The sequence below is a fragment of the Strix aluco genome, chromosome 6, assembly GCF_031877795.1.
Source record: "Strix aluco isolate bStrAlu1 chromosome 6, bStrAlu1.hap1, whole genome shotgun sequence".
Classification (NCBI taxonomy): Eukaryota; Metazoa; Chordata; class Aves; order Strigiformes; family Strigidae; genus Strix; species Strix aluco.
In genome coordinates this window covers 5034887-5055784 of record NC_133936.1, presented here as the reverse complement: position 1 = coordinate 5055784, position 20898 = coordinate 5034887, and the positions used below count along the sequence as shown (strand labels likewise).

Below are 20898 nucleotides of genomic sequence, written 5' to 3'. Positions count from 1 at the left end.
GGGTGCCAAGGTTAACATGATGACTGCAGAGGAAAGGGCAATGGGGAGCACGCCAAGAGGCGAGATCCAAGATTTAAGCTTGGACAAAACCGTGTAGCTCTGAAATATCTGAAGTCGCTCAGATGGACAAAGGAATAACTAGGATAAGAGTATGAAAAAAAGATGGTTACATCCACAGGAAAGGAAAACAGTGTTTGCAAGTAGTGGCTTAGACAAACTGGAAGAATTCAATAGCATCATTAGAGAGTGCTGGAGGCTGGCTTCTAGTAAGGCAAGAAAGGCCAAAAACTTGGAAAGCTTGCGAGATAGACCCAAATTTTCTCCACTGTAAATGGGAACTGAAAAGACTCAACTAACAAGCAGATTGCTTATCACTGCCCAGCTCATCAATAAACCTGTGTCAAGAGAAAACTGCTGTGATTACTAGCAAATTCAGATTTGGAGCCTGAAATGACACTGCTTATGTTTCTTACAGCAGGAAAAACATGAAAATAAAACCAGTGGTAATATGATTAGAAAACACCCTTCCTGATTCACTCGCATGACTTCACAGCATTTCCAGAATTTAACCCAACAAAGATGAGATGCTCTTATACTTGTTTCTTTACTGGCATAAGAGCTGCTAACTACCAGCAATAACCAATTTCTCTGGTATGATAAGCTTAAATAACACCTGACAGCACGAGTCCCGCGAACATGCCCACAGAGCAGCCGTGTACGTGGCTAATGGACTCACGCAGGGCACTGGAGGATACGCTGGAGTGTGTTTCCACTTAACACCTATTACAACGGGAAGAAAGGAAAGTTCATTATAATGTAACGTAGGACATAAATATATGTCAGTTGTCATTCTGTGTGACATCAACTTTCATTTTACCTCGGGTTATTATTTAAGTAATAAATCCTAACAAGGTGAGCTTTATCATCCCATGGAGTGTATCCGGGAGGTAGAGACACAAGGTGATGGCAAGAACGCTCGAAACATGATAATTCCTGACAGCTGCTGCTTGAGCACAAGTTAAATTGAACAGTTTATCTCAGCATAAAGATGTTATAAGGTTTTATGTTTAATTTAAAAAAATTAACATAAAACCCAGAGAAAGCAGAGTTAGGCAATCTTTCACAAACATGACATACTACAATCACTGTATAAGCTGGATTAGTACTTATTACCATGCTACTAGAGAATTAAGCTGTTTTTAGACCACCAAAGAGCTTTAAATTGCAACTTTTGTCTCTGTAAGAGAAACCTATATTTAAAACGTCTGCTAAATTCAAATTAACAGCTACATCATTAACTTACCATCTCACAAAACCCCCTAACATCTCAACTGCTATTATAGTATTCTTATCTAGACCTATCAACGCTACGACATATAATATATACAGTACTTTTCAATAAATATATTGTGTGAATCCTCACAAAAACTGCACTGAGGGTCACATTTCTAAGGCAACTGCCCTAGCTCTCCTCTCCAAAATATCCCCAAGTATTTTACTGTGTTACAAATGACCTTCTTCCACTGAGCAGGACCATCACACATGTAGCAGCCTCACTGCCTTGGAGGCTGGCCAAATTTCAGGGCCACCATCCACGCAAACTGCGGTTTTACACTAAGCTTGTGCTTAATCTGAATCGCTTAATAGTCCTTCTGACTTCTGAGGAACTACTTGGGTGAATTAAGTTAAGCGTGTGCTTAATTCGCACAAATATTCAGGGAAAGGAAACTGAGCATGCTTGCAGGTTCAGAGCTGCGACATGTCCGGAGAACGCTCCGACCTTTGCTATTGTCTTCCCCATTATTTTACACCAAAGGACTGAAAAATCAGTAAAATATAGAAGCTTTTACTTTTTTTTAATTACCAGCAGACAAAATGACTAATACAGGTTTCCATTTATATCAAGCAAATTATATAAGTAAAGGTGCTAAAGTAATTTTATTTTGCTTTATAAATCTTCTTTGTGTCAGGTAACCATGACTTACTCTTTTATAGCATTGCCCTAAATCTTTCAATTAAATTCCCATGCAACTTAACTAAAAACACATTTTGCCTTCCCCTTGGGAGACCACACAGGGCATATTAATGTATCTATGGATATGGAAGCTGAACTCTCCAATTCACCAGGCTTACAGCACCAAGCGAGTTTAAAACAGCACCTGCTTTGTACTGGAATATTCCCTCTGTCTGGCAGAAGCTCTGCCAGCACAAAGGACTGACAGACACGGTCACCATTTGCATCGCAGCACAGGTGACCCAGCTCTCCCTGGAAAAGGAGGATTACTGTAGGATACGATCCTGCAGCCTCAACAGGGACGCTCCTGCAAAAGAAATCCAAGGCCATAAGTCTCTGCTGCAAAACAACTACATTCACGGTAAAATGAGTCTATGATTGTAGATCTGGCAGTCCAGAAAAGAGGTACAAGAACTCTTCGTTTGTCAAGTGTAGTATTATGATAAAACAGAGTTAGATTTGGGTATCGCTACAAATATAAATCTTTTGGGGGGATACAGGTACTAGACAAAAGACTGTTCGTTAGATGCCACTGACTGAATTGACATCCACCCAGCCTTCAGGAGGGGAGGGTAATGCTGGAAGAAGTGGTTTTGCACCAACCTAGAACTAAAACCTTGAGCACCTGGAGGCATCAAATTCTACCATACTACTCACATTGATCTCTGTGTTCCTGCCAAGCCCCAAACATTTCTTTTTCCTGAAATTTCAATTGGCAGGCCTAACGTCATACAGCAGAGTCTTAAACCCTTAGGTTTTCACCCCATATATGGTTTTGTTCTGGGCATGGTCCTTGTGCACTCAGCAGAGTGAAGTCAGGGTGCCACTGGAGCCCACATGGGCACTACAACCCAACAGATTGTCATCAATAACTGCAAAACACAGAATGTTGTCGTGCCACTGATGACAGCTACATTTTCTCCAGCTGATCAGAAACCAACCAAAATTTTATATCAAATAATAGGAGCCGTTAGGGGAACCATTTGCAGTGAGATTTGGGGCAGCTCATCCTCCTGGTGAAGGCAAACGTGGTTGGGATACGAAGCACTGAACACTGCTCTGCTATTTTGCCTCCTTTAAGGTCAAGGAAAAGACAAGAGGTATGACCATAAACACATCCACCTTGAGAAACAAAGGCTTCAAAGACGATGGCGTCTTCAAGCTCCTCAAGATCAAACCTGAGGGCTTTGGTTCCTCCATCATACAGTTTCCTTGATTTTAACCCAGCGATTCAGACAAGTCCATGGATTTCGCTTTAAGTTATTTTTCAAATGTAAACTGTATATCAAATAGCATTATTAATGCCTGGAATTTTAAACAGACTGGTTATTTTTGTTTGTTATTACACACATTTTTCTATGATCAACTTGCAGAAGCTGCATTTTTACCACTAGAGCAAGAATACACAAATTGCAGTCAGATATAAAATGTTTTTCCATTTCCCATTAAACAATAGATGACTCTGAATTTCTGAACAATAAATACTAATGAGTGATAATATATGCCAGTATACAGTCCAATAAATAATAAATTAACAATAATTTTTTGACATGGAATGTACAAATGTCAAAAATGCTTACAGATATTATATATCTCATAAGTTAAGGTTTTCTAGATAGAGCATAATTTGAAATGTTTACAGAAATAATTAAGTCTTACTATTTTAACGTTCTTTATTTTTCAGAACAAATCACAAGGGTTGTCATGCCTTTCATCTTAATTAAGCCAAGTGTTTGTCTTATTTATTTCTATGTACTTTCATAAACGTTTACAAATATTAATTGTAAAGAAAAATATTTTTTCCTCTTGCTGTAATTACTATATGTACATATAGTACACAGTGATAAATATTCATGGCTGTTACCAGTTCAATAGTTTTGGATTTGGGGTCTGCCTTGTATGTTAAAATACAGTAGAAATTAATAGCTTGTTTTGAACTCATACTGCCAATCCTTTTTTTGATATTTTTATTTAAAAATACATCCTCCCTCATTCTATAGTATGTTATTTTGGATTATAGTTGAAATTTTTGTTCCTACTGTGACAGACCTTAGTCACATTTCCCAAAAGAATTTACTGTCCAGAAATCAAACGTATTTTCTCCTTCTTCATATATACCATACCCCAAAAAACCCTCTAAAACTCTCTGCATGCACATCCGCTATTTGACACAGGTGGAATAGAAGGGGGCTGCATCTCCAGCCCCACCATTGCATGTCCCACCCCTTCCTGTGTCTCCTCAGGCCATCCAGATTTTCAAGACCTCTGTTAGGACCGAGGGTAGAATTTTTGAGAACCGCCTTTCTCAACATGCTGACCACACTGATGTTTATCCAGCAAAACTAGAATGGGGCCGAAGCTGAATAACAGCAAAACTCTCACATTTAAAATATCCAAGAGGTTACATAAAACATTATTTCTCTCTCAATTCCTTCCTCTCTCTGTGGATATTTATTAAAATCACTAAGTTATTCCTAATGTTCTGTAGTGCTGCCTGCTCCTGACAAACATCTGATACGGATCATATGCCTCTAAAAAGAGAAGTTCCTCGAGCAAAATATCCTCATGAAAACAGGTTGGAGATACTCACATTCTCTCGCTCACTCTCACTCGCATGTTACATCTCTCTCAATTCCTTCCTATCCCTCTGAATCTTTATTTCAACCAGCTAATCAGAATATTTACAATCAAATCTCAGAATCCAATTTTGGGCCCAGATCCCCAGCTGACCCAATCAGTTAAGAACTGGACTTAAACACTCACCACTATTTTCGATGACCTTTAACTCAAAAAGATACCAAAAAGGATGTGAAAACAGTTAATCGAAACTACTTTTCTATTTAACGTCAAGAAGTAAGCTTGAAAGAGACTCTCTCACAGATAAGACTTTTAGACTTTTGAGGGAGGTGTATTTTGTTTGGATTTCTTTGGTTTTTAGGCAACGACACTGAAGCTTCTTCAATTTTATTAAGTGTGGGGTACTATTTTTTCCCTGATTTGTAATTAATTTTGGCTTCAATTAATTACCGACAGATGCACATTTTTACTTCAGTGGCCAGATTGTTCACCATGGGCTACATCATCCTCTCTGTTTCCACGAAGGGAGAGGTCGAGACCAAGCAGCTATAGCTGCGGTGATAGGGGGAAGGAGTAAGCCATGAATACACATCATCTCCTCGCTCAAATTTCGTCAGCATCAAATAACGAAGAGAAGGCATCTTACTAGAGCAGAACATAAGCAAATCAGAATAACCCACTAGTGAAAAGTAGCCACTGCTGGGAGGTTTATATAAGATGTACGGACTAACTCTGCTCAAATATATCCTGTGATGGAGCAAGAAAAAAGAAAGAAGCAAGAAAAAGAAAGAACACGGTGTCCGAAGGCAACAAATTCACCAAGGGTAAATATACAGGATATAGTGAAAAGACTTCTTTTTTTAAAAAAAAGACTTGTAAAACTGAAGTTTTACTCAATTAAGTAACATTTAAATAGCATTATTTATTGTTTCAAAGTCTGCAAATTCATTTCATTGGGTATCTTATCTGTCCAACTCTGGAGAAAACCCGAACATGTCAAATGACTGGCACGAAAAATGCAGTATGCCCAAGAGGTTGTAGCAACACGGAGAAGCCCTAGGACTACACATAACACGACTATTATGCAGTAGCAGATCTGAACAACAAATTTTGAGGACCATTACTTCACATCATCTCATGTCAGTTTGAATCCAGGATGACACAGCCAGTCAGCATCATATAGACCTCACTGCAAGCAAGATTGAGTTATCCTATCGAAGGGGAATCAAACTCCATGTGGCACAGACCCACCAAAACAGCGAGTTTCCCTGAAAAAGGTTTATATGAATAGATGCTTGAATGAATGAATGGCAAAGTAAAACAATGGCTGATTTTCCTTTATTTTAAAAAGTCGGGGTGAACTCAAATCTTCTCCCAATTTTCAGGTTTACACATTATATATTTTAAAACAACAGAAGACCCAGTCAGTTCTCGCAATCACAGAGCTGAGCAGGGTCTTAGCACACCCAATAGTTTTACGTTTCAAGTGCCCTGAAAATCCTGTTCTCCAAAGTATTTCAGACTGTTTTGTATGTTGCTTTATGTACCTTGATATCTAAACACTTCTTTTACAAATTTGAAGACTATCCCTAAAAGGAACTTAGTTTTCTTAGCAAATGGTTTTCAAATTTTTCTAATATCCTACGGCTTTGATTTCATCTCACACAATCTAGATATAAACATCAAGTCCTTTAAAAAATATTTTTATGGAGGCTCTTAGCTAATTTTCCCAAAAAACTCCCACTCCAGAGTATCAACTCACAGCATAAATACTGCCTAAGAATGGGGACCTCAAGAAAAGCGGGATTCTTCCCAGAAAACTAATACAGTCCTCGAAAAAACTCAGACTGTCATAAAACCTGAGCAGCTGGCAACTCTGTCACCATGAAGTATCCATATGGAAGACCGAGATGTGTCAAACTACCCAAAACGAGTTTGGATAGTGCAGAAGATGGAATAAATAATTCAGTATCTTCAACACTTTCAACAGCAGGTAGTAGATATGCTACCTGCTTCTACAACGTGCCAAAATGTAACATGCGAGTGAGAGTGAGCGAGAGAATGTGAGTATCTCCAACCTGTTTTCATGAGGATATTTTGCTCGAGGAACTTCTCTTTTTAGAGGCATATGATCCGTATCAGATGTTTGTCAGGAGCAGGCAGCACTACAGAACATTAGGAATAACTTAGTGATTTTAATATATATCCACAAAGTGCATACTCCTTCATACACATATATAAAAAAAAGCATCTTAATCAAATATTACAAATATAAGGAAAGTGAAAATATTTATTTCTCCCCACTGCCCTTCACACTTCTATAATATCTGTTGCTGCAGCATAGTAGCAACTTCCCTGCCTTAATAAAACTGTTCAATGTGATCAGTGAACTGGCAATTGGAACTACAATTTAAATGTTTCTGCTCTATGTTCATGCAATAGTCCAGCTATAAAACCGCACTGTGCAGTGTCAATCTTCTTCCTTCTCTTCCTGTAAGAAACAGCCACACTCTGGTGCATAAGCGTACATCATTTATACCTACAGAAGATAAAGTGATACTTCCGTTCCCTAAGAAATTAAAATAAGACTATTTAATGCTTAAGAGTCTCCAGACCTGTATTTGGAGGACCAAACCCCTACCCACACAGAGAGATTTATCAACCAGCACTTCACCAAAAACACAGGAACAGCAGGTAGACCAATATTCAAAAGTGTATCAATAACAAAAATGTCAGTCTTTACACACTATTTTTGCCCTCTATGCTTTCTGATAAGAACATTTTTTAACTCGGCAAAGCCCATACTTGCTACTAGATTTGAAAGATTACACCAAAATGGCTGAATGACCAACTGAAGTGAGATTTCAAAGAAGTGATACAAACACTGTCCTAAATTCAAAAGCTGCCAAACATATTTCATCAGACTTTCAAAAAATAATTGTTTTGTCTGTTCTGAATTAAGCTTTAAGTGCTTTAAGAGATGTTTCTCTCCAAACATGGCTAAAGATCACAAAGGGGAGCATTTGGATTGAATGTAACCCTTCAGTCATATATTTATTATATAAAACTTGCATCACGCCTGGCATATACCGTAAGCTGTTTTATTTCCATTTACATAACATGATTTTAAGTGTAATCTGTATTGAAGTCCTATCATTTTATTTCAAATGTTACCATAACAGGTTTTTATTTATAATGTCACCAGTGAAAGAAAAGGAATAAAAGGGTCTCAGTTTTGCACCTTGGGCAAGGCAGTTTGGAGCTCGTGACATGGGACATACGGGACCAACGCAAGAGCAGAGACGTATAGGAGAAAATTCAAAGAAAAAGAGAATACCCTAAACTTGTGAGAGAATCTGACAGTTCTGAAGCTGAAGCTTTTTGCCCATTTTTCTTCTCCAGCTCCTGGCTGAGAGTTTTGCAGGGCTAGCAAGTACATGAGTCATTTACAATCATGTTTGGTCAACTTTTACAACAGGGATGTGTTCCCTGAGTAAGGCAACCAAACACCAACACCACAAAATTTTGAAATTTCCCCCACATGGAAAAATCCAATAATAAAATAATAATGCTTTTAGGCTTCTAGATATTTTACAAATTATGTTTTCCCAACACATCTCATATGCAACTATTCTATCCTAAAACTTCTGAATTCCTTTTATCATTAAATAAAGCACTCAGTGCTGAATGCCCACTATTCCCCAGTAACACACAAGAGAAATACACACCTCTGGGGTTGAAGTCATATGTAACAAAGTCAGAAGAATATATTACATGCTTTCTAATCTTAAAGATTAAGAAACTGAGGCTAGAGCTTGCTTATCGAGGGCCACAAAGAGAACCAGGGCCACAGTGAGAACTCAGGAGCCCAAGCCAGAGTTGAAGATAAGCAAGTGTCATGGTCTAGTGATTTAATCAACTCCTACATGATCACGTTACTGCTTATATATCTTATGGACCCTGCACACCACAGTACCTGACAGATGTCCCGAAATAAAATGTTATCTTCGTGAGACTGTACACAGCGATTCAGTATTTTCAGATATCATATTTTCAGTCACAGATAGGACATGTATATGCACGTTTGTGTGCATACCCACACAGATATAGGGCACATACATAACATGCATATATACTATACACATATATATTTTCTGCACTTCTATCAAATTCCACCATAAAACTGTGAAGCATTCTGAATTAAGCTATTTAAACCGTAGCCAGGAAAATTGTTGACAACAGCTGATTTGTTATTGGGAAAAGATCACGCATCTCTCCATCACAGAAAGCTAAAAATCTGTTCGAGGTGGCTGGCCGACAAGCTTTCATATCTGCAACAACTGAACAAAGTGAAATAGTTCTGGTCAAGGTCTCCAAATAACCCCATTTTTCCAGCAATGCCTTTGGACTACATATAAAACCTTCCAGGGGCTCCTGAAAAGGAAACTTTACTCAAGCTGTTTGTCAAGATGACCAGAGATGTTCTTCGGAAAGTATTTCCAACAAAGTTCTGGAGCACTGGTAGCTGTACAATCATATGGGATTAATTTTCTGTATATATCTCTATATATTGCTGGAAGAAACAAATTAACTTTAAAATTCAAAGATCTTTATACAGCCCTGTGCTCTTAGGTACAAATATTTAAGTAAGCTCTACTTCCTGTCAAACACTGAAATGGATATTAAATTACATTAAATTATTATAGATACAAGTAGTAAAATTTCTTTTCTGCGTTCTCCGTGAGCTCCTGCATCTTGGTATTTCTTGCACCGAGTATAAAAGATAATTTAATATTATCTGAGATTTAAATTCCTGCTTCTATTAAAATACTAAGTGTGTGCGGGATGTATAAATGCATGCCCAGAAGCCTGTGCCAGAAGTCTCACGAATATCCCCCGTAAGGGATGACTCTATAAACTGGCTCAGGGAAACGGTATTTTTTTACCATGTTCCTTTCCCCACCATCTTGCCATGATTTCAGGATGGCACCCATTCATTCACCTTTATTTTTTGTCTTAAGAAGAAATGAATAAACAAACAAACAAACCACACAGAAGGAAGGAACTTAATCATTCCAGCCCCAATTAAACCCAAAATCTCCCACTAAGCCCTCTGACCACCACTTGTACGTGCTCTGCACAGTGGGAACTGCCCCAACCTGCAGGTACACCAAGAGGGTGAAATGATCCTCTTGAATTAATATATAATATTAAAGAAAGGGATATAGTTGATGTTTAAAAGAAAGGGGGGAAAAAAAATGGGAAATTTCCCTCTCCTTCTGATGCAGGTCCTATGGATTGACTTGATGGGAAAGAAGCAATCTGGTAGATCAAGTATAAAACATAATTTCTTCCTTCTCTCTTGTTCCTGTGTATTAGTAGAAAGAACAAAATCAAGGAGGAGCAAGGCATTAGTGAAAAAATATCAAGCCAAAATTACATCCATCAGGGTGATACAGTGCAGTGACCAGACCAGTCCCCACTGTAGACCTCCTTAGGGCTACTATTTCAAGTAAAAATTAAACAAGATTACACAGAAGCAGTTCAAAATAGACATTTTCCAGCTTTGTGTCATGTTACATTATTTGAATGAATCTCAACTTTTAAAAACATCCAAACACCAAAGAAAAGCAAATGAGGGCTCCAAAAAACAACTCACAAGAAATAAGACTTTTACTAGAAGGAAAAGAGCCACCCATGTTGAGTATTACTGAAGGTAAGAATAGGTAACAATGTTTTTAAGAATATACCATCCACTCTCTTTTTATTGCAAGATTAATATGAAAAAAGCTTATCAGTCTACTAGCAATTTTCACCCGGGATTTTACTCAGTTTGTGCCTAGAGGTCTTTGCACGTCCGTCTCACAAGAGTGGCTGGAGGAAGCCCAGGGTTCCCACCACCGCTGCTCTCCCAACCACACCACCTTCGAGGTTCAGAGTGGTACAATGCAACGAGGGCTCAGCTTTACTGAAAGGGTACAGCCCTGAAACTACAGAAAGAGCTCTTCAGAAAGATGGAAAAAAAATACGCAGGATTTTTTTCTAAGATACGAGAGAAATTTGAAGCAGCAAGCACTCAACCTCCCTCTTCTCTCCACTCAAAAGCACTTACAAAAAGCCCGTTCTTAACCCTTCTGCACAGACAAAATTCCCTTTTATCTTTCACTTATTTTCATTTTTACCTGAAAGGCAAAGTAGAGTTGGGCTTTTATGTATAATAAACACGAACTGGACTTTTTTTGCAGTGCATTAAGCTGTGGTCTACTTCCACCAATATGAATGCATACCTGAATTTCCACAAAAATAACAATTTTGCCCTTCTGATTTAAGTATGGCATATATTTAATATAACGTTCATCTATACATGTTCTCACTGTTTAAGAACTCGGCGCAGGTGTTATTAATAAAATAAATTTATTTTTAAAAAGGATGCTATTCTATAAGCTTTGAAGCTCACACATAGTCTAACTTAACCCAGCTTGGGCTCATCTGGTCTTTAAATGACTTCTTTCATGTGGTCAGCCCACGAGCCATACGTACTGCTGCTCAATCACGCCACTGTACATCGTCAGCGTGAGGATGATTTGCATGATTTGCATTTCCTGTACCGTTTGAGCTTCAATGAGCTCTAAGCACCACGTACAAAAGAAACCACCGCCAAGTAATGCAAAGATTTTAGTTAAACCAGATGAGACTATTTTAGTCAGACTGCCAATACTGAAGAAAAAAAAAGTCTCAGGGATATCCTGTTAAATAAGGATTTATTTGGAGGGAATCTGAACCTTAGATTCATACCCTTACTTTTAAAATACAAAAGTTGTATGAATTCCTTAATAAATATGGCCTAGCAGAAAATAATTCAGAAGAACATGGGGTTTTTTTTTTTTTTTCAATGTTCCTTAGATTTTGGCACCACATTACATTAGCAATTTATTTATTTAATAGTACATAAATGGGTTCTGATTACATTAGTTTTCCTACCATATAAAACTAAATCTAATGAAATCATATTCACTGATTCCTGGTTAAAATTTCTCCCTATGAAGAAATCTTTTATTTTATCACAAATCATCAATAAAAGCTGCTGGACAAATAACTATGATAGAAACAGCATTACAGTGGGCTTCAATGAATAAGTACTAAAGTAAAAAAAAAAAAATGTACCAGAGCCTCGTTGTCATGAAAAACAGAGACAGATGGGGAGACAGACCTATATGATGCTACAAATAGATGAATATCTTGTAAGGATTTCAACAAATGTTATAAGACCTAGTCAAAATTTGAAAAATTACAGATTTGCTTGCGCTGCTGTACTGAAGTTCACCTGAAAGCCAAGTCATAATATACTCATTATATGTAATATCAGTTTCAAAAATAACAATAAAAATACAGAATATCCTTAAAGCCTTTAGAAGACCTTTTGTAGATAACGGCAAAATTAATAATGTCATTATTCAGTACAAATGCTGTGTTAGTACAAATAAAAGATGAAGAAAGTTTGCTTTAATAGCTACTTTGGAAATTAGATGTATGCTGTTTCCAACTTAAAAACAAAAGGCGTGCGCATCAACTTCATGTGCAATAATGTATTTTATAGTAAGTCTCTCTTTAAAATGGTAGATAAATTCAGACACTGGAAAGATTAATAAATAATAGCACACTGATACAGTGAACTGCATGTGACCAGCTACAGGGCGTACATCACGTATGCCTGATAGCAACCCGAGACAGTCTGTTCGCGCACTCAAGGAATCTGCATATAATCATGCTTAATAAAAACCACAGAAAACTCCCATCGCTGCTGGTTCCAAAGGACATTCATTTTTAGAAAATTAAGTCGCGTCTTCATTTTTCTGTATTGTTCGAACATAACCAAATATAAGAAGTGGCAGAAACTGTAACCGAGGGGTTAAATTCTGTCTTGAATACAAAAATCCCACTTATCCCATTGTTGTCTGTAAATACAGTCAAGAGCAACATTTAATCACAACACATACTTTCTATATTGTGACTGTAAGATTTAGTAATCAAAATGGCTACCATAATAAAAATGCATTCTGTCATTTTTCCACTTAAGAGATCCCCTGTATAATGCTCTTATTTAAAGGTCAGCTAATTTTATTATGGAAAGTAACTAATAACCTTTATTAATTCTTAGGCTCGCAGTTTTCTAGCATATCAACCAAATAAATAATACACTGAAGGAAGATACAATACAAACCAAGCTGTTGAATAGAGTCTCCACTGTATGGGCAAAAATGTGTATTTGCAATAGACAAAAGAGGTCATTAGAAATTTAATACATGTTTTTTGCTCTGGAAATTACAAAAGCATGTAAGAGACAGAGCTTTTCAAAAGCCAGGCTGCTGGTCCTCCCCCATGCTCCAAGATGCTGAGAACACTGAACGAGGTGCTAAGTCCGCTAATGTCCAAGCACAACCAATAATCCTAAATGTTATACAGCACCTTTTTTTTTGATCATTTCCTAAATCTGCAGGACATGCACAGTATTGGAGAACATAAAGAACAATTTTGCTTCCAAACTTTTCTCTTGTCTTTAATAAAATGATTAAACATGAAAATATCAAAGTTAAAAATATATGCATTTATATTTTGTTCTCATGACATCTCTTGTATGGGAAGCATTATTAATGTTGCACACTACATAAAATGATGAAAGAATATCCCCTGTTTTATTAAGCATTTTTGTTTTACATAAGTAGATCAGAATGCAGCATTATTCATGACCAGCCTTTCCTAGCACACTGCTTTGGGTGAGTTTGTTCCTAAGAAACATTACTACGCTTGAAACTAAAAATAGATAGCTATTTTCAGCTATTTAATCACATGAGGAAAAGATACAGTTTGTATCAGTCTTCTTTAATTTACAAAATAATTCCATAATGCACCCTGCACGTATATCATGAAAATCCCTGGCACACAACCTCCGGGCTCGCACACCGTGAGTCGCGCGCCGGCTGCAAGTGGAAGCAAAATGGGTTTTAAAAGATTCCAGCAACAATAGTCTTGTGACTAAATCAGAAACAGAAGCAGAAGTCATGAGCCAAACAGATACCTATCGGTTTCCTTGAGCTTAATCTGATTAAAACACGGCTCTCAAAAATGTTAAATAGAATGCCACGTCAGAGAGCAGGCAAATGATAAAAATAGTTCATGACAGGAAATCATTATTAAACCAGCATTACTAGTGTATCTGTTATGGAAATTTCCCTGTAATTTTTCAAGGTTTCCCCTTATGCTTTTTCTTGAGTTGCCTGTTACATGCTTTTTTTTTCCCCTCAATGGCATGTAAGTTTGAGATGTAAAAAGAAAATTATCACTGCAATTTTCCAACTATACTCTGCTCAATACCATCTCAAGTGTGCCATACATCATCTTGTCATTCACTTTAACAAGAAATCACATAATATTCAGAGGCAGAAAATAATCCAAAATGGGCAAGTGCCACTATGGCAAAAACACATTCATATGGCGTCACAGGAAAAAAAATGAAATTAAAAAAATCTTAATTTCAAGGACTTTCGTAATGAAAGCATCATTTAAGTGGGGGGAAAAGTTTCTATGAAAAGCTGCTGGGAATGACAGGAGAGCTGTCCTAGAGTCCACCAACCAAATATCAGAAGAACAAAACTGTTGATAATACACTATCGCAGATCAACCGCAATGTTTTAAAAAGCTGGCACAAATAAAAAAAAAATTCAGCACCCTAAAAAAAAAAAAATAGTCATTATGAGTGTCCTGCCTGATACTACCACTCCTCTCACAACCATCCTGTGGATTATCGTGCCTTTAGAACACTCCATAAAATACAAACTAGACTTGCAGACTTGTCCTGCACTTAGTTACATGATTCAGGAAAAGCTTTTACAAAAAAACAACCAAACAAAAAATAAACACAAAACTCCCCCGACTCTTACAAGGTCTTATCTAACAAGGCTAACTCCAATTAATAAGAACCTATTTTGGCATATGAAAGCGACTTCAACAAAGTTTAACAGCCCCCCCCCAAACCCCCTTGGTTTCCTTTTTAAATGTCGGTGGTGGAGAAAAAGAAACCATCAAACAAATTAGCTGTCTTTTCGTTGAAAATAGGCATTTCATCTCTAATGATGATTCAGGCTTCCCCGAAGAAGAGCCCTGATGTGCTGGCTCTCCAGCAGAAGGACACACAATGACCCTCCTGAGCCACTGCTCATCTCCCCACTGCTGCTCATGGATACTCCAACACTGGCAGGATTTGAGATTTTAAGTCAAACTCAGAATTACTTGCCACTGGCACATCCTAAGACAAACACATGACGTGGGGAAACAAAGAGGTACTTCAGAGACATATCTAGACAGAACCAGGGCTGGTCTTGAATCAAACTCCAACCGCTGCCCACCTACAATCCAAGGGTGACAATGCATCACAGGAATAATGACAATTTTTAAAGATAGTAGAGTCACCATATGTTTTGTAAGTGTTTTCTAGGACCTTTTTGGTTTTTGTCCTGGGTGTTGGCATATTCATCCTGCAACAGCCAAGCTATATCTGACTCAGCATGAAAGGGAGTGCTTAAGCTTATTCCATGAAGAGTCTTCCAAGAGCACTCACATCTATTCTTCTTAATATCCCTCCCACATTAAGAAATGATTATCTAATACAGGGAGTAATCAGCTCATGGTCTTACTACAGTCATCCTCCTTGACAAAGCAGGGAAAAAAAATACCCAAGTGTGAAGCATTAGAAAGTCAAGGTTCAAAAGGTCCACATTTATTGAGATCAATGCAAATTTATTTAGATCTCAACACAACAAGACCGAGTGCTGTCTCTTGATACAGAAATGCCTATCTGCTGGTAAATTCAAAGGCTGTATTTCTGCAGTGGGCCTCTACCAGGACACATGCAATGTCACAGCCCAAAATACCAGGATGAAAAGCCAGTGAGACTTGAACCAGAAATGGTTTTAATGTTAACTTTAACATTTTACCATGCCAGAACATGACAAAACACAGAAATTTAAGGGGTGTGGAGAATCAAGATGAACTAAGCTGGAGTCATCTGCAAACTGGTCTGCAAATGGCACCTGAAAATTACTTCAAATGCTCTTAAAAAGGAAGCAGCTAACAAGACAAATTCCAAACTCCTGACATATGAGCAATTTTGCTTTCCCTTTCTATCCCCTTCCCCCGGCTCCTCAAGTGTGTAGCAAGGACACAGCATGGCAAATCCAAAAGGTGTGGAACTAGATCCAGGGCAGAAGGAAGAGAAGTCACTTTTCACCACCACTATGTTGGCAATCCTCTGACTCATTTTTCATACTAATTTCTCAATAAACACCAAATATAACATATAAATAAACAACAAACCTGTATCATCTGAAATGCTGTCCCACTGTCAGAATTAAATCGCTACCTAATTTGAAATACCGATATAGAAGCATGGAGTAATAGACTATTAATGTATTATAGTATTAATAATAGCAGCAATTATATTAAGAACGGGCCATAAGACAGAGCCAAGCACGCCCTTCCAGGCAAGAACTGCATGGGCAGAGTTCAAGTGTGCAACAACAGCCATCCAGATCGATGCAAATTTGTTCACAACACGCCTTTTCTCATTTCATACCCCATCTTTGATCCATTTTCTCTATATTACCCTAAGAAACAAGACATGCAAGGGGCAAAAAGGCATTCTTGTAGTTTTTAGGAGCAAAAATATGTATGTGTAGAGTTATATGGAAGGCCAGAACACCTCCGATTGCTGAAGGCTAAATGAGTCATCCACTTCAGAAGAATGACCAGTAATTAAACAAGACTCTGTAAAGCTGTTAAGTGCAAGTATCAATTTCAACCTATGACGCCGAAGGGATAGAAGCTTCCTATGTACTGAAACCATCGATATATCATACAGCTTGCAAAATAACCTCTCACCTAAGAAAATTCTTCTCCTTAGGAAGCCAAACAAAAACAATCTGAAATATTTATTGCCATAAGTTTCATCTCTGTACCATAAACTGCTTAAGAGACATGACATCATGCTAACTACCTAGACTTGTCTGGTTGATAATAGTCCCAGATTTCAGGCTGAAGACTAAACTGCAGGAGCGTGGAAGGGTGCGAATCTACAGGTCATCACAGATGCTGAACACAAATTTGACTTGCCAAAGCCAGAGCTGACACTCCAGCAAATATAGAAGGTCTGGCGGTGGCAGAGGCTGACACCACGAAAACAAGTCTTGCAGTATTTTTGTCTTCTTTTCAGCCTCCTTGCACTGGAAGTAGGAGGGCTTTCCTTTAAATGGACCAGACCTAACTGCTTCATCCTCCAGTTCCTGTATTCACAGTTCTGCTTTCATGTGGTACGAACAATACGCAGTGCCTGATACATCAGCAAAATAATTAGCAAGCCCCATGCCTTGATGGGACATTACTGTCCATTTTCTATCAGCTAGCGCAGCAAGCTGCATCCCTCTTTGCTCCATGTTTTTTTTCTTGCACGTTGCTAAACCTGAGCTATATGATCTTAAGCTTTCAGTGCTTTACTGAAGTCCTTTTTTGATACAGCTCGTTTCTAAATCTTACCTGTATTTGTCCGTTTTTCCTTTTCTAGCCCCTTATATCACTAAGTGCCAAGCACTTGGCAATCCAATAGTCACAAATCAGTCTTCAAAGCTGCAATTCTGAATCGTCTTGACTCAGGTTATGACAAGAAAGGGCAGGGACCCCCAAACGCATCGCTCCCTGATTCTGCGGGAAGGAGCAGATGGCCAGCTTCCAGATGGTCGCCAACCTCGTCTCACCAATTTCAACATCTGTATCTCAAATTACATCTCAGAGGATGGTCCTGAGACAGACTGCAGGTCACTGCCCACAGCTCCCGGCTACACGACTTATCCACAAGCCAAAGCATTTTGCAAAATGCAGAATGACAAGCCTGAAAAAAGGTTAAGACTAATTAAAGTTCGTAGCAGGGCATAGCTGAAAAAAGTTCAAAAGCAGATTTTAAGGAGAAATCCATCTTAAATATATATTTTAAAACTTCTTCCCCCTCACAAACATCCCTTGTTTTCCACGTGGCACCTTGTAAACCAAGGAAATGCCTCAGCACTGGTCATTTGTACCTAACAGGAATTAGATGCAACCCATGAAAACCCAACCAACCCCACTGGTTTTACTTCCAGGTCACCCCACAGCTAAGAATGGGCTTATTTTTCAGTTTCCAGACCAAAAGTTTGTAACAGAACTCACAAATGGGTTTGATCCAGCTTTAAACACAGTGAACTTCCCAAGACTCAGTGAAACAGTGGTCAATGAATTTTGGCTTGAAGTAGCCAAATAGTAATTTGTGAGATTTGTGTACCATCTAAGCCTAATTTTAATGCAGCCATAAACTATATTGTTTCTTCATATGAACTTAATACAACTCCTCTTTGGGGCACTTAAAAAACTTTAAATCTACCAACAGGAACGTAACAAAACAATTCTGACTGCCACAGTAAGAAGCTGGTATGAATGAATATTTTCATCAATTTTACAACATATATTCTTATACAGGTTATTTAATAAATTCAAAAATTAAAATGTTACCGCTTTCTTATTCTGAGTGCATAATCTCCTCAAAAAGACTATTTCCAGACCTTTAAAAGAAAAGTGTATTTTACAATAGGAAAAGTGAGTATACCGCATTTCAAAATCCATTAAAATATAAAATTCTGGTTACAGGCGCAACAATCTGCCTAATTAGTTTTTCTTAATTAGCAGGATGCTCTAACCTCTTTAATAAGACTTCTGTGGACAGAATGTTCCATATTGGTTATCCATCTGAGGAAAAAAACTAAACAAATACTTCTGAAGTACAGCTAATAGAACAAGCGTGGTTGGGCTTCGTGGTCAGAAGGTTGCTCTGGCGTGTAATAATGGCAATCTGCAAAAGCACAGAATATTCTACCTTAAATATACCACTGCTCACACTCCACACCCCTCCGTATTTTAAAGACAAAATTAAAGATATTAAACACAAGAGTTAATGAAGTTACAGTTTTAAATTCCACAGCAAGTGCTGGGAGGAGAAAAAAAATAAATAAACATATATATGGACCAAAACACACTATGGAAAAGTGAGCTAGAGATAATGGGAAAGCAAATACCACAGGGATGCTGTAGCAACCCAGAGCAAGGCTGTGTAGAGGTTTTCCTCCACTGAGAAGCGTTTGCTTCGCGTGCACGGTTTTTGTGCCTTCCTCTTCGTGATTCAGGGTCTTAATATGTACCTAGCAATTAATAGGTAACAATATTATAACTGAATCCCATCTTATCCGATAAAAAACATTCTCATTATTACTACGTATCAACTGTGTAATTCAAAGACTACCGGTTAGGAGAAATGCAGAGCCCCAGCAACATCTGTGGTCAGAGGCAGATGCTTGAGATAAAGAAAATTCAAGCCCCTGTTTTATTAGGAGTTTGCAGAGCAGCTGCCGAGCTTCATCTCAATAGCTGAAATGTCCTTTATACTGCTTAAAAATGCAGGAAGCACACAAGTATCTCAAACTCCCTCCCTGCCACCAATTCATTCACCCCACTCGCTCAGGCATACTGACCCCACCCATGCTCTGAACACATTGGTCTCATCACCCAACAGAGCTCTTGAAGGCACAGGAAAACTATTATATACTTCACTTTTTTCCAATCAGTATCTAAGAAACCTTAAGAGCCATGTGCAAAATATAACCTAAGAACAGTCCCTTGAAAAATGCCTGTTAATGACAGGACGTACAGAGGCACCACAAAAACGTGCCTGAACCCCACAGACCCCATGAAATCCACAATGTCCGTGAGCTTCCATACAACCATTACCATTGGAAAATGGTCTTTTAAAAGTAGAGATGCTTATTTTTTAACACTGAATGTATACTCCATTCATCATAACATAGCATGGCACATTAAAATCTAGATTTTTTTTCTGTATGGATACGCACAAATATATATAAGTATTTTTTAGACTATTTACACCAGAATGAGTATTAATTCAATGCAAGACTAGGTTCTTGCTCCATGTTCAGAAAAAAAAAAAAGGAATAAAAGATAGGTTTTATAAATTCTAAATCATGATACAATTCTGAATAATTACATTAGACACTGGTTTTCCAGAGTCGTTTCTGGAAACTATTCATTTCTGAAACTCCTCCCTACCACCTTTCCTAGAAAGCTTTTGTCTTCTTGGGCAAGACTTGAGATATCTGTTTAAATCAATTCAGACCTAAATGCTTCAACAGCCACAGAAACCACTGACAATGGATTCCAACCAGCTTGGGCCACAAGATGCTTTGCAAGACCAGCATTAAACCTCACAAGAGTAAGCACTACTTCAAACCAGACTCCACCTGTATAGCCTTGAGTAGATGGTAACGCGTCTGGAGTAGATTGCTATGAGGACTCTCTAACCAAGTCCTCTTCCATGTAAGTATCCTGACTGTTATTTTGAAGACATCATCTAAAGCGACCAGTAAACACAAAGGTCAGTTGATCCCAGACAACTGATCTTCTCTCCCAGTCAGGATCCTGAAGTTTTGTGAAAGTAATGGAGAGAAAAGGCAAAACCGTCAGGGTTTGTATGATACAAGGGCCGGTATGAAGTCACTATTTGCTCCTGGGACAACTGAGAGTCAGAAATACCAAGAGATATGTAACACCTGATGGCAACGCTGGGCTAATTCAAGTTACTCCCAAAGCACCTACCCAACTTCTTTTTCCTCCCACTTTGATACCACACAGCTGAGACTTGTGGATCTAACAATAATTCAGAACCAGCTTTAGTGTCTAGGATGAGGATAACATACAAGAAGTCATTTAAGGCCTAAAGTAAAAAAAAAAAAAGAACAAACAAGAAAAAGGTCAGTCTACTACCAAAGACCAAGAAACTTCAAAAACTTGCCAAATATGACAAAATAGGCTACTCTTACAGAACGCCTGCAATCTATCTCATCAAAACCTTCACTCCCCTCCATCCACCTATAAACCTCCAACAGGAGCCTCAGCCTGTGTCAAGATGAACTGGACATCCTTGAAGGAAAACAGGTCTAAAGCACACATTCTTTTTTTTGTCAATGGCTACAAGGCAGACAGAAGCTATGTCTGGCACTGTAAACAGTATGATGTAGAGTACTTCAGTACTTCCTTCAGAAATAACATCTAATTCTGGCTCGTCTACAATTTATTAGAGTATAGCTATAGAAATTCTCCCTCTAAGTTAATTTAGGAATCATTTCACTCTAAAAAAATGAAATAAAATAAAAGATAACTCC

General features: G+C 38.0%; 1 protein-coding gene across 18 annotated transcripts in view; it reads right to left on the bottom strand.

The window, feature by feature from the left end:
- The window catches only part of GTDC1 (glycosyltransferase like domain containing 1), a 213391-nt gene that overhangs the window by 121216 nt on the left and 71277 nt on the right, over positions 1-20898 (bottom strand). Inside the window, exon 1 of one of the 18 annotated variants that reach the window (XM_074828544.1) lies at positions 737-780. The exons of the other annotated variants lie outside the window; for them this stretch is intronic. The gene's annotated coding sequence lies outside the window, so the exon portion shown is untranslated. Of the gene's footprint in view, positions 1-736; positions 781-20898 lie in introns of those variants that run through there. 18 annotated transcript variants of the gene reach the window in all.